Genomic DNA, 14,816 nt, shown 5'->3' on the forward strand with positions numbered 1-14,816 from the left:
AAAATGCAGACAATAATTCTCGCCCAGAGCTGTCAAGGAGATCACTGTGGAGTTTCAAACACTCCACAAATACAATCACGTGCACATCCAGCAAGACACACCTTGGCCAGGTTTGCTTTAGAAAAATCCTTTCTTCTCAGGCCCCATCTGCCCTGCTGACCTTGTTTGTGGCCTTAATGCTACATCCACAGGGACTGAAACCCTTGGTTATACTACTCCAGAGTTCACACAGAGCCAAGATGCTAGGGTGGCTTAACTTCAAATAACATCCAAGTCCAAATGATTTCCATAATCTTCCAGAACTGGAGTAAATGGGGTCCATTTTAGAGATGGACAAGCTGAAGCTGACACAGTCTGTACAGGACACCACACATGAAGTTACAGAGAAGTCGGGCAGCGCGGGTTAAGAAGCTCTGGGAGAAAGTGCCGCCAACTCTCTGCTTGTCAGTCCCCAGCCCTGCTCAGTCACTGCTCATTCACCCCCATGGCCCAGGCGTCAGGGTTTTGGGGTCCGGTGTTACCTTTCTGGGAGTGGCAGCTGAGTGATGGACGTTGACTCTTCTCCTCACACCCCTCGCAGCATTGGTCTGGCACAGCAGGCCTCCTCCTCTGTCGTCTGGGTACACAGGAGAGACAGGACACTTATGAGCAGCCACGCACCCAGACAGCAGTGACTCCCTCCTAGCTCTGTCCCTCCCAGCTAATCTCAGCGGCCTCTTGGACCACTTAAACACGCCCAGGATGCCTGATTTATCAGTTGGCTGTCTCCCCCACCCTGCAGCATTCCCACGAGCAAGTCAACTCCTCCAAATGGGTTTTAAGAATTTTTCTAAAACATATATGTTATGTTTTTTCTAGAGCTTCAGGGCTTTGCATTCTTGTCTTTTCCTTGGTAAGAAAAGCAGAGTGCCATGGCCTCCTTGTGCGGCCCCCAGGCAGGGTGACAGGGAGAAGCTGTCGGGTATTTTTAGCTAGCCTGCAAGCCCTCGCTGAGTTCTTCTCTGTGCTGCGCCTGGCTTCGGGGAATTATCTCACGCGCCGGCAGGCAGCCACTTCCAAAGCCACTCTCTGACCCCTGCCTGAATTCCTTCTCCATTATGAACCGCTCACCAGATCTCTGGCCAATAATGAGAGCCATTTCACGTGGCACACCTCCTTGGGAAGACCAGCCCACTCCCCGCCGCGTCCCCTCCTGCGGGTAGGCCTGGATGGCTTACGTCAATCTACTCAGGAGGCCCAGAATCAGGCTTTAAAGCCTGCTTTAAAGAAGAGCCCTGGTGATTATTTATTTTGTGTTCCCACACTTCGGGCCTTCGCCTATGCCCTTCATGATTCTTGGTCCTAGCTGAATCCCATCAGTATGATGACTGAATTAATATTTATCTTAACTTCAGCTCATTATTTTTTGGCTCCAATAAATCTAGACTTGTCCAAAGTCATCCTCTCCATTGATTTCATATGCTAGTATATATTTCTAATAAACCATAATAAACATATAGCTAATGAAAGAAAAATATATGCTCTTTCTGGTACTAATTCTAGAATCTTGTCACAGGTTACCAGAGTTATGTGGGCCGAGCTTTGGCAAACTCACATGTTTATCAACCTACTCCGTGCATGGAAGGAGAGAGTTGTGGGGGGAGGTGACTGGCTGACAGAGCCCCAAAATTTATTGGACTATAAAGCCATGAGAAGTAAGGGGCCAAGGTCAGGGAGTCCTGGAAGCTTTCAATACTGTTCTTTCTTCCCTGAGCTGGGTGAGGCCATTCCTTTCCCTGAACGTTGCTGTAAGAATCCAGGCAGATTAGGCACAAGGCCTCATGAGAAATTTAGTCTCAGGATGGGCTATCCCAGTGGAGGGCTGCAAGTTATGCAGAGACCTAAGGTCCAAAATGGAGTCTTTCCCCAACATCTTGAGGCCTCTGGTGTATCTGCCTTTTTCCATCAAGCTCCTCCAGGTTGGAACGGGGCAGCACTGGGCTAGAAGTATAATTCCCTCTCAGGTTAGATTTGGAAGCACAGAATGTATCTCCGAACCCCGCAACCTGAGCTCTTGGCTCTCTGCTGGGTTCGTGGGGTAGCCTCTGGCTTTCCCTGTGCCAGGGTTTCCCTAGATGTGTCTTGAGGGGTACAGCCTGGTGATCCCAAAGGCCCACTTCACAGCTCGTGGGACTTGTTGAGCCTCTCTGCCCTCTCGCTCTGCCCACAGCTCAGCGACCCCAGCTGGGCCCCTGGGTTCGTGGCCTGGCTGCCAGCCCCTCCTGCAGAGAACAGGATGTGGGTGTCAGGAGGTGAAGGAGAGTGTGGGGTCGGGTGGGGAGTGGCCTCGGGACGGGACTTCCTGAAGCCAGATCGGTTTACCACAGTCAGTTGGGCCCAGGACCGCACAGCTGTGAGTTATAAATGTCCCTGTCAGAGCCCAGGCTGAGGGGCCCTACTGCCGGTGGAGGCGCCAGGGCCTGCAGCACCCACTTCTCTGGGGGCCTCCTCAGCCAGGGGTGCCCTGCCTGAATGTCTGTCCCTCATGACCTTTGGGCTCTCTTGACTCCTGTCCCAGAGATGCCTGATGTGAGAAGGTCTGCTACCAGCTCTCCTGCTGTTCCAGGTGTGAATCTTGTGGTTCCAGCTACACTGAGAGCAATCAGGACAGGGTCCATCATGGGCCTCTACCTGGCACAAAACTGGGGCTGGGAACAGTCTGCCAGCCAGGCAACAGCTTTGGGGCAACTATTCCAACTCAGCAACCTGCTTCTCATGACCCCAGCTGTCCTGTCTGTGTGCCTGCCCACTGAGGAGGTGAGGGAGGGAGGGCTCCAGCCTGTAGCACAGGGTCACCCGGCCCACAGGCACAGGTTTCTGTACCCTGTACATCCGGGGGAACTTCCCTGAAGGAAGTTCTGCCTGTCCTCAGAGGTCCTTCAACGTGGGGTGTGGACCACACAGTCTCAGAGGCAAGCGTGCCCATACATGACTGTCTCCAAAGCAAAAATGAGGTCCCTCAGCTCCAGGACCCAGGTCATCCTCTCCGGCTGGGACCACCTGCTAGACCCCAGACCCAGACATACAGTAACAATAAGCAGGGGTGGTCCAGGCTTGCGGGACCTGCGGTGATACTATTTTGGAGGTCCTTACATCAAATTACAAATACATATTTAGAATAGGGGAAGAAATCAAAACAAATTCCTAGAGACGTAGTGATCCAGTACCTTTCTCAAGAGGCCCCTTTATACAATTTACCAGAAATGCTCATAAAGAAATGTTCCTGCCAGCAACCTGCTGGCCCTCCCCACCTAGAACACTCTACAACTGCCAGCAAAACTCACCAGGGCATGCAGGGGAGGGACGGGGCAGTAGGCTTAAGCTTCAAGAGCTCCCCAGAAAGTTTGCCTCTAATCAATAAGAGCGATAAAACTGATGATAACAACAACACTGAACATTAATGGACCTTTATCTGGTAAAGTTCTAAGCACTTCATTTGAATTAACTCATCTAATCTCACCACAGCCTAAGAAATGTATGCTGTACCCATTCGTAACAGATGAGGACACAGACACAGAAAGGTTAAGAAACCAGCTCAAGGTCACACAGCAAGGATTTGAATTCAGACAGCTTAGTGTTGGTGCCATTGTGAGTTCCCAAATTCTTTGCTACTTCTCTGGAGGGACCAGGAGAGTTTTCCCTTCCTGGGCAGCTCCAGCAACAGCAGTGACCCAGGTCCAACAAATCCTTACATGCCCAGCACCAAGCTCTCTGTAGTCAATGGGAGGCTCCTGCTGTTTCTCTCTTCCCAGAGCATGCTGGGGTGGGTTCTCTCCATGGGCAGACATAGGCTCCTGGGAAGAGGGGGAATCAATCCTAGAGATGCATTTGACCTGCTCCAGAATGATTCTGGCCAGGGGGCGTGGTCTGATAAAGGTCATGCAGCATGCTGTCCAACGCCTTCAATTTACAGATAAGAATAAAGTGGCTTGGAGAGAAGTGACTACGCAAGGGTCAGCCAGAGAGTGCTGGATGCATGTGCGCTCCAAGGCTAGTCTCTGGAGGGTGGGGCAGGTCTCCTGCAGCCTGAGGATGGCCACAGCCTGGCGCTGGCGGGACAATCTGGCCAGGCGGCAGAGGGAGGAGGCACCCTGTCTTTTGGCCTCCTGGGAGCAAAGCCTTTGTTTGTTCTCTTTGTTTTCCATCTGCCCGAGCCCCTGTGGCCTTCCAGGCTTCCCCTGATTGTGTACAGGGTGATAAAAGGGCAGATGAGCAGGAGATCTGGCGGCAGTGGGGTCACCTTGCACAGACATGGTGGCGGCGGGTGGGTGGCCAGGAATTGGGCTCTGCAATGGCTTAATCTGCAGGGTGGGGGAGAAAATGGTATGCGTTGGGGGCATGGTAGGCCTGGGTGAGGGATGGGGCCATGGTGGCCTGTAGTCAGGGACTGGCCAACTCTGCCCTCGGGCCCTAGCTGACCCTGCTGGACCTCCTGACCTGGTGTTCTCAGATCCTCTCCAAGGGTGTCCTCAACTTCAGTTACTAGTTACTTTAAACCATATCTATGTTCCATCTAAATTATTTATGTCCTGTTATTTCAATCACTTTGAACTAATCACTTTCTTTTTACTTAGCCTCAGCTAAAGCAACATTGTCTTGGAACAGGGTTTGATGTGTTATTTATATGTTTCGAATCACATGAAAATAAATAAGAAGTATGAAGATGTGAAATTCAGATCCCCGTGCCTGTCCTGGCAGTCCCTGGCAGTGCCCAGGAGTTCCCAGCAGTCCCCAGCTGGTGCACAACCAGGGACTGAGGGAGCAGAGCCCAGCCCTGCACGGGGAAATGGGCGGCAGCCGAGGTTTCCACGCACCCACAATGGCTTTGGTTTGGCTCATGGGCTCAGACCAGGCCACCTCTTTCCTCAACTCAGGTTGGAGTTTGGTGCAGACATCCTCTAGCTGCAGATAAATCCATCTCCCTGCAAATTCCTCTGATAAGCACTGGAGGAGGAGCCCAAACACCTGGGTCAAGGGTCTTTCGCTACCGCCATCCTACTAGACCTCAGTTTCTCCATCTGCACAGAAACAGCGAATGAGCCAAAGTTTCCTCCAGTTTTATCAGTCAGACGACCCCCTGAACCTAAATGCCGGTGATTTGTGGTGTTTCTGTGACCCCCAGGACCCTTTAACTACCTCTGCGGACCTCCCTTGGTCGCTTTCTTCCACACCTGACTGGAGACCTCGAGTGGCATCTGGGGTGCAAAGGGGAGCCAGGGCTATCCTGTGTGACAGCTATAAAATTAGATAATCAGCTAATCACCAGCAAATTAGCATCCCATCTTTACATAGAACAAATATAGTATTTACGTAAAAGTTGTTAGGAGTTTCTCTCTTTTTAATTAGCAGAAATAAATGCAAAATGAATGGTAATTAGGCAGCTGATGGATTCGGTAGTACAATTATGCCTGCAGCAGTGCCCCAGTCCTTAAACGCTGCGTGCTCCGAGGAATCAGAGAAGCCTATTTATATAGTTTATTTATAAAACAAAGTTAGCAGGAACAGAGGGGCGAGGCTTGGGCAATGCTGAGGGAGGGGGGTTCTTGGCCACAGGGGCAGGGTCCTGAGAAGAGAGGGTGTTTCAGTGTCTAGAATAGGGGGCTGCTTGGCATGGGGCTGTGAAAGTGTACCACCAAGGCCCCCACATGTCTATTTCAGGCCTCACATATGTCGCTGGGAATGGTCTCCCTGGCAGGAAGTAGGCTGGAGCAGTGTGGAGGGGCTGGGAGCAGCTGTTCTGTGCACTCCAGCCTCTTTCCCTCCCTTGGTCCCCACTTCTCTCTTCTTTGCTGGCCCTGTTCCTTCACTGAACACTTCTGTGTACTGCACCAAGAGGCACATTCTTCTAAAATATTCTCCCTTTCTGTCACAAATTCAAGGTGAATCAGGTCTAGGACTAATGTATTCAAATAAGATGAAGACCTGAACCAGTGGAATACTCAAAGGAGTACAGAGAAAGGAGTCCTGAGAGGACACAGCCCAGAGGAAGAGAGAAGAGTTGGGTTTTGAAGGATGTGTAGGAGTTTCTGAGAAGGTGGGAAGTAGCAAAGGACATGCATGGGCAACGGCAGGGAGGTGGGATAACATCCTGTGACTACAGGAAAGAGTGCATGGGGGATAGAGGCTGGAGAAATAGGCAGGGCCTCATTGGAATGGGTCCCAGTGCCAGTCCAAGGCTTTGAACATGATCCAGAAGCGGTGGAAAGGTGTGACTCAAAGGAATGGGGCAGAGTCCCTTCCCATTCATAGTTCTCTTCTTAGCTTCTCTTCCCCCACCCCTAGGGAAGGAGAGGGGCAAGTTGACAGGCCATTAGAGGCAGCTGGCCCAGCTCAGCGGAGCGAGCATGGAGCAGGAGGCTAACCTGATTACAAGGGACAGGAGGTTTGTCTGTGGGGGAGGGAGGCTGAGTGCTCTGCAGGCGAATGGAAGAAGGCAAGAGGGGCATGCTGGGCCATTCTTGGGGTTCCTGGGTAAGGGGCTTGTCCCCCAATCCTGACTGCTGGGGAGGCCTTAGCAGCCCTGGTAAAGGGGCGATGGCAGGGCCTGAGAGGCTTCCCAAGCTGGCACCCTGGCTCCACCACTGCCTTGGGCTGTGACCTTGAAGAGCCACTCCCAACTCCAGGCCACACCTTCTTGTCTCCAAAACAAAGGTTGAACTAGAATGGAGGAGAAGCAGTGATACATTCCTCCGAGTCCCAGGCAATCTATGCAAGGCCTTCTCTGGTTTGCCAAAGCCCTTTCCTGTCTTACCACCTCCCTGCATCCCCACCCAATTCACACACTCATGTGGTATGCTGCAGGGTGCTGAGTTGAGACCCCTCCATGAAGACCACCTAGGTCTTCCCAGCTGACAAGTTGTGACCCTGGCTTCAGCACAGTGAAAGTCCAGGGCTAGGTAAAGGGAGGGCAAAAAAGGCCCGTGGTAAGGGGAGCTTCCCTGTCATTACCTCACAGAGAGAAATGGGAGCAGGGTGGTTGTTCTTTGTCTGGAAGCCTCTGCCCCAGGAGCACAAGCAGTCTTACTCCCACCCAGGGACTGACAGATCTCCACTTGGGCTGCCTTCTCTAAGTTGGGAACAGTAATATCTGGCCACCCAAATCCTGGGGTAATTGAAAAGCTCAAACAAACCCGTGCTCCTGGCAGTGACCCTGTGTGGTGGGTCAGCATTGACTTTGAAGACTGGAGGTTCTGAAGCATTTCACAAAGGGAGTTTTGCACTCCCCAGCACAGACAGCTGTCTAACCCCCAGAACCGCCCCTGAAAAGAAGCAGCGACCCAACTCCGGCAGCCCCACCAAGGTCTGGAGAAGGAGCCTGAGCTGTTATCCGCTGTCACTCTCCAGACCACGCTCTGAACTTGTAAGGGCAGACAGATCACACCGCACCACTTCTCTGCTCTGTAAGTTGCGCTCCTGCCTTTGGCCAAAATCAATAAAAATCTCCACTATGATCGTTTCACCAGAACAAGGGCCCCTTGCGATGACATTCCACCCGTGGCAGGCTGAGATCTCCCTTCATCACACTGCTGCCAGCTCCTGCAGGCGGGGTGACCGTGGAGGTGGGTGGTGGATGGGAGGCAGCACAAGGGGGGCAGTGGGGGCTGCACAGGGCGCCTCTAAGTGCCTCTCCAAAGACCAGGCTGGTGCTATTCATCAACTGGTTTTCAGGGCTGTGAGAAATCAATGGCATTTGTGCTGCAAACTCATCATTAGGACAGGAAAAACTCTGCAATGGAATTGATTTGTTTAAATATAATAACACAATTTAACAGAGATCTGTGGGGGAGGGGAAAGGACCCAGGCAAACAAAACACAGGACACCTCAGGGGCCCAGGGGAGGAACCTGCCTCAAGAAAACCCTCCAATGGACAGCCCAACCGGGTGCCCCTGAGCCCTTCCTTGCCGCTCCCAGATCCGAGAACCCAGCGCCACAGAGGCCTGAGTGGGCATGATACGCTGTCCCCCAGCCTGGCAGCCCACAGATGGGCACAGAGGGCCGCTGGTCAGTGCTGTGTTGTTCTTGGGGGACTTTGGCTTGGAGAATGTTGCTTTAACCTCACAAACTCTTATTCGGCACCTACTGTGCTTTGGGCACCTAAGAGAAACTGCTTCAAACTGGTCCACAACACCTGAGATTGGTGCGGTTCAGGCAGGTGTGCGGGTGACAGCACAAGGTGGGGGAGGACTGGGCTTCCTGGTGTTCTAGGAGATGCAGGAGAGGAGTGCTGGGCTAGGATGAGGGACGGAGGGGACAGAGTGGGGGCAGTAGAAGATCATTCAAATTACCAGAAGGAGCCCATTTGAAGGGCAGGACCCTCATTTCGTGGATATGGTGGTAGCTGCCAGCCCCAAGGATGATGATGTGCTCTGACTTTATTAATGCTGAAAATGTCCCAGGACCCTGCAAACACTTAACATGGATCATTTTACTGACTCTCACCAGCTGGTGGAGGAGTGACTATTTTTACCCACACTGCACAAATGATATCACTGAGGCCCAGAGAGGTTAAGTGCCTGCCTGAGGTCACACAGCTAGAAAGTGATGGAGCTGGGATCAGACCCCAGAGCCTGTACACTAACCACTGTACCTCCTACTCTCATTCAAGCTTGGTCTCCAAGTGAACTGGGGAGACAGATGGCTCTTGCCCTCCTGCTCTGTGAGCTGGGGCATGAGATGCCTGGGGCAGTTCAAGGCAGAGTTTGAGAAATGGCATGGAGTGGACAAGGCACTGGGCTGGCATCCTGGTCACAGGCTCTGATTTTGGAGCCCTGGGTGCAGAGCTGGCCAGGTACTTGGGGTGCCCTGACACCTCACGCGGGATCTCTTCCCAACTTCCCCCAAGGAATGGGGGTCCTGGAAAGGAAAAGGGGTAGATGAAGTCCCAGGAAGGCATGCCTTCACACAGGGAGGGATGCCAGGGAGGGTCTCAGCCATTGTCTCAGGGTAGAGTCCTGCCTGAAGTCCTCAGGAGAGGACTGGCAGCTCTGGACTGCCTAACTGAGCTCAAGAAGGGCCTCAGGTCAGCCTTGGAATGTGGACGTTATTCCTGGTGACAGTGGGAAGCCAGGGCGGGCAGTGGAGGGGCGGGACGGGCTCAGTAATTTAGAGCAAGAATAACACCAGTGGTGGGGGATGGGGTGGGGTTGTGGAGGGCACACAGGTACAGAGTTAAGGAGGTTAAGGAGGTGAGGGAGACAAAGGTGCCAAGGACAACCCAGGCCTCAGGAGATTTGAACATGCAGATTCGCTGAACCAGCGGCTGCCTAAGTCAATATGAATTGACCAGGACCCCAAAGAGCACCGGGCCCCTCCCCCCAGGAAGCCTGGCCTGGGGGAGGGCACTGCTGGCCGGCCTACCGCCACCAGCTCCGCTCTGTCCCCCTGCTGACCTTTCTCCTTTGTCAGCAATGCTCTCTATCAATGCACCGGAAGGGCCAGTGCAATCTCTCTGGGCTGCCTGGGCCAGGGTTGGGGGCAGGGTCTCCTCTCTCTTCCCTCTTTTAAGGAAGAAGTTTACAGAGTGTGTCTAGAAAGCCCAAGCAGAGGTGCCAAATCTCTTCAGTACAAACAGGCACACTGAGTCTGGTAAAGGGCAGCCCAGGACTCACCAACCAACTGTAGGCCCAGCCCTCAGTACACAGAGTCCACTGTGGAGACCCAGGCCTTCCTGCTGGCAGAGGAGAGGGAGGGAGGGGAAGAAGGGGCCTGGGGAGCTGCAGCTAGGCCAAGGGGGATGGGTAGGGGTGTCTGTCTACAAGAGGGGAGGTGGTCAGCAGGCTCAGAGTGCACTTGCCAGCCCCGAGGCCAATAAGTGGGATGGGGGCCAGAAGTCTTAGGAGCGGGGTGGAGGAGTTAGATGCGGCTGGTATGGTCAACCGTCCTGGTGTGCCTGGAACTGAGAGATTTCTGGGATATGGAACTTTCAGTGATGAAATGGGGGGGATTCAAATGGTTGGTCACCTAGCTGGACTGAATCTGAATTCTGTTTTTGATCCTATCACTTTCAGGCTATGCTTGACCCTCAGTTTCCTCATTTGGAACATAAGTTATGAGTAGCTGGTGTGGGGTTGTTATGAGATTAAAGAATATATGTAAAGTGCTTCTAGCAGACGCAGCATCTGATCCTAACCACGCAACAAATGCAGGTGGCAGCTGTCATTATTACAGACCGCTACCATAAGTGTCACTACGACTACTTCCTAACTCACAATGAGCGCTCGTGAGGCCAGACCTGGTCCTCAGTGGGGTACCTGTGCTGCTGCTTTAATCTCAGATGAGGAAATCCAGGTGTTGGGGGTTAAGCCACTGGCCAAGGTTCTCGCAGCTGGCAAGTACAAAGCCAGTAAACCACTTCCATTTCCACCAGGCTACCCCACAGTCAGGGGTGTGGAGGCCAATATCAACACAATTCTGGTCACTCTGACCCAGGGCAAGAACTGGACAAACACACAGGCAGGGCAGGTGTGGCAGGGCCACTCTGGAGGGGCACAGGGATGGGTAAGTTCTCCTGTTTCAGGAAGACCGAGTACCCAATTCTTAGCCTGGGTCTCCAAGACCTTCCCAGTCTGGTCCAAATGCATCCACTCAACGTCTGAGGTTTCAGTCTGTTTGGACAAAGGAGAAGGAAAAGCCCCCTGGGGTGTGTTCTACTGGCCTGGGGCTTGTCTCCCTCTCCATGATTGGCACTTGCCTCATTTCATTCTTGCAAAAACGCTACAAGGTCAGCTATGATGTCCATTTCAGAGATGAGAATAGAGGGGCTCAGAAACGTGCTAAGCTCACACAGCTGGACTTCAATGTGTCCAACTGTGTGACAAGCAGCTTGAAGGCAGGAGAGCTCACACCTTGTATGTCCGTGTTGAGTGGCACAGTATAGGAACAGTACAGGATTTGAGGTGAGCACCAGATAACGCTACACAGGAAGGGCACCCCCTACCCCTTTAGAGTCTAGGTAATTCACAAGAAACTCCAGTAGTTCAAGGAAGGGCCCAAGACCCCAAGATAGGGTGGCCAGTCTGGCAGGTATACCCCAAAAGGAAGATGGTGGGAGGCCAGAGTTCAAGTAGGGGCCCATCATCCCTCTACTTGGGGAGCAGGTAAGCCTTGCAGAGACCCCTCTTCAGTCCTGGGAGCTGAGCATGCAATGCTATCCCTGTCTCAACCCCTGGGAAGTCCTCAGCACAAGGAACTGCATGCTCACAAAGCAATTAGCTTCCAGCACTCAGGAAAAAGGTCGCCTAGGCAGGCAGGCAGGCAGGGAGGCAGGCACTGGCTGGGCAGGGGCCTGGGAAGCTGGGCCGGTTATTTTTAGCATCTTAATTCAAGAGGGAGGCAGTCCTCTTCCCCACCAGGTAAATGTCAGCACCACCACTGGACCCTGCCAATTAAAGTAGCAGGAGCCAAGGACAGAGACAGTGACTCCACTCCTCACCCCCCAGGGGCCGGCTCCCTCCACCTCTTCTTCCCAACCCCACCTGCCTATAAGCAGGAAACACTGGCTTGATCCCTGATGGAGTTTGACCGGGGCCTGGAATCCTGGGTTTAATTCCGGCGTTGGCCGTGCAATCCTGGCCAAGTCTTGTGCCTTTTCTTCTCCTGACTCTAGTGTCCTCTTCAGGAGAATGGGCCCCTGCTGAACCAACCTGACATTACAAGGGTGATAGCAGTTGGGTCATGATAGGGTTTTGCCATGAGGACAGCGTGCCCTTCCTGCATGAACTGGTTGCTCTGTTATTCCAGAAAAGAATTCTGGGCCTCCAGAGCAGGAACACAGGCCAGCCTGGAGCTGACGGAGCCTGAGCTGGCTGCTTTGCAAACTGCTGGGGGGATTTGCGCAATCCTAGGTACTGGGAGTCCAAGAGCCTGTGGCTGCCGCTCCCCTGACAGGCGAGGGTGAGAGAGAGGCTGCTGTGGGTCAGTGGAGGTATGGCAAGCGACCTGGCCTGAGCCCAGGTCTCCAGGAGGAGCCACACCCAGAGGGCGCCAGGTACCCACAGCCTGCAGACCAGTAGACCACAGGCCTGGCCCGTCTGTCAGTCGTTGAGCTGGTGGTCATGGACTTGGAGAGGGGAGGCTACCCCTGCCCCCCCGCAAATGAAGAGGGAATGGGGCAGCTGTTCAGAGGAAGGAGAGGGGAAGCCCATCTCACAACTCATAACCCACTAAAAAAACCCTTTCAGCTCCTGAGTCTACCCTGGAGTCCAACCATAACCTAAATGGAATCTGCCCCAAGGGGCCCAATTCCCCATCCTCTCAGACTGGAGGAGACTCCTGGCAAACCCCAGGAATCAGAAACCAGCTCCCTCCAGCCAGAGGGAAGCCCCGGGTCCAGCAGCGGTGCTGTGGCTGCTGCCCACTAACTCCTGGAGGAGGAGAAGGGGGAGTCCAGGATCCTGGCACCTGCTCACACCCTCCCCAGAAGAGACCCTTCCACTGAGGCACTGCCCTGATGTGGCTCTTAGGTGCCTGGAACTCTGGGGAGATCTGAGGGAATCCGAGGCACAGAGGTGGGGCAGTGACCAGCTTGAGACATTTAACAAGTTAGAAGCAAAGTACAAACTTCCTCCTTCTGTCATCTAGCCTCCAGGGGGCATCTCCAACCTCATTTCCTTCACTGGGTCCTCCACCCACTGATTTGCCCCCCAGGATGCTTGCCCCAGCTGCTCCCTTCACAGCCACGGTCATTCTTCTGGGCCCAGCTGGAACTCCACCTCCTCCAGGAAGTCCTCCCTGATCCTCGAGTCCCTTGGAGCCCCCAGACACTTGTCCTGGGTACTGCAGATGCTGACTCTCATTCAGTAGGCAGCTGGGCACCCTGCTGTGCCCAGGTTCAGTGGAGGGGACTAACTAGGGACATGGGTGGCTCCAGGTTTCCTGATTCTACTTTCCTTCCTCCCTCTCTTGCACCTGGTCAGCTTTCAAATTGGGCACTGGCTCCAGAGCATTCTCTCTGCCCCAGGCCTCTGGGCCTGCAGTCTCCAGGCCTCACTGGCTCTCTGGGTAAACAGATGGGAGGAGAAGCTCTAATGGTAGCGGGCCTCAGCAGGAGGTGGTGATCACAGGAGGCAGAATACAAACGAGGCTTAATAGTCAGGTCTGAGGACGGCCCCTGCACTTCTCAGTCCCAGTTCTGGGCTGATCTCCAAAGACCCCTAGAACTTCCTCAGTTCTATTCTTCACACCCACCCCAACCCCTGCCTTTCTGCGAACCAGCATCTACATCTGCCATACATCCAAAGCAGCTTAAGATGGCAGCAAGCCTGGCTGAAAGCCTGGAGTGCCATTCTGGGCCACTGCCAGGTGTACGCTCCTATAGCTGAGCCTCAGTTTCTCCATTCCTACTATGAGGGGCTGGGCCAAATGATTTTGAAGACCACTGCTTCCCCAGGCAAAGGTGCAAAGGTGGATGCTGATTCAAATAAAGATGCCACCTTTGCTGCCCCACCCAGTGTTTGCTCTTTTACTGCAAGTCACCATGGGCATGGGTGTGACTGTCTTCACCCTCAGTGTGTGGCTTATGGACCAGAGGGAGTTCAGTGAGATCCAGGTGAGCAAACATCAGTGGGAGGGAGAAGCACTCAGTGAGTAACACCCAAGGAATCCTTCCCAGAGTGTCTACCGAATCCTTGGAGAGCCCTGCTGCTGGTTGTGGTCAGAGGTCCCTGGGGTCGCATGTAGCCTCCCCACCTACAACGTGATCACACACAATTGGTGAGATTCCCAAAGGAATCTGGGAGAGCTGGGGGAACCCAGACCCACCTCCCTGGGGGAAGGATGCCTCTGTCTGGCTTACCAGTCCCTGCACCCGCCACAAGATGCAATGTGATCTGGGCTGGTCTCTGGGCCTTTCTGTTCCCCCATGTCACTGAACAGGTTTGTCCAACCCCTCCTTTCTAACCCCTGGGCTGAGGTCAGACCCACATCAGGCAGGGGTGCAGACAGCAGCAACAGAGGGTGGCTGCTGGGCTCCACCTGGGCAGTTTCACATTTCAGCATTTTGGAAGACTGGTTTCCCCTGGTAAAGAGCTCCAGTCTTTGCCCAGGAGAGGCCGCAGGGCTGCCGGGTTGCTGAAGAGGGACTGCTGTGTCCTGGAGTCTGGCCATCTGGAGTGGACACGCCCCCCAGCACTGCTCTTCTCTCTGGGTGAACACCCCCCTGGCAGGCCAAGGCCAGGTCTCCCCTCCTGGCCCCCACAGAGGAGCAGCCACTGGTTCACAGTGGCTTTTGACTTCCCACTCTCCAAAGAATCAAGGTCACACTCTTGTAGTCAGCATTCTAGGCCCTTAGGAGCTGCCTCAGCACCTGCCTCCAGCTGCGGTGGAGTGAATACATTCCAGCTGGGCACCTTGACCACCCAGCAAGCTGTGTGGAGACACCAGGAGCACCCTACTCTCTACACCTCTATATGGGAGCCCACCCCTCCACCCCGCCCAGCAGTCTCCCCTACCTGCCTCCTCCAGTATCAGGGAAAGCTGCTCCTTCCAACCCTTACTGCCTTCACGATCCCCTGCAAGGAAGGCTCCATGAGATCTATCTGAGCCACGGGCTGTTCTCTCCCAGCTCCCCAAATGCAGATTTACTTCCAGATGCCAGTGTCAGTGTCTAGCATGGTGCCTAGCATGGAGCCTGTCACTGGCTGATAGAGTGAAATAATGTATGTAATGAGATAATGTATGTAAAGTGCCAGTTACAGTATTTCACACCAGTAGAATTTCAATAAAAGTTAACATCCTTTTCCCAACCTGTAAACACACAAGTACCTACTGGAGACAGTTT

The 14,816-nt window shown here is 53.6% G+C and overlaps 1 protein-coding gene across 5 annotated transcripts in view; it reads right to left on the minus strand.

The window, feature by feature from the left end:
• ZMIZ1 (zinc finger MIZ-type containing 1) overlaps positions 1-14,816 on the minus strand; it is a 227,217-nt gene that overhangs the window by 160,413 nt on the left and 51,988 nt on the right. For all 5 annotated transcript variants that reach the window (XM_037496163.1, XM_037496161.1, XM_037496164.1 and 2 more), the window contains exon 3: positions 522-616. The gene's annotated coding sequence lies outside the window, so the exon portion shown is untranslated. The remainder of the gene's footprint in view (positions 1-521; positions 617-14,816) is intronic.

Source organism: Talpa occidentalis, unplaced genomic scaffold (assembly GCF_014898055.3).
Source record: "Talpa occidentalis isolate TD23 unplaced genomic scaffold, MPIMG_talOcc4v2.1 talOcc4.8, whole genome shotgun sequence".
NCBI lineage: Eukaryota > Metazoa > Chordata > Mammalia > Eulipotyphla > Talpidae > Talpa > Talpa occidentalis.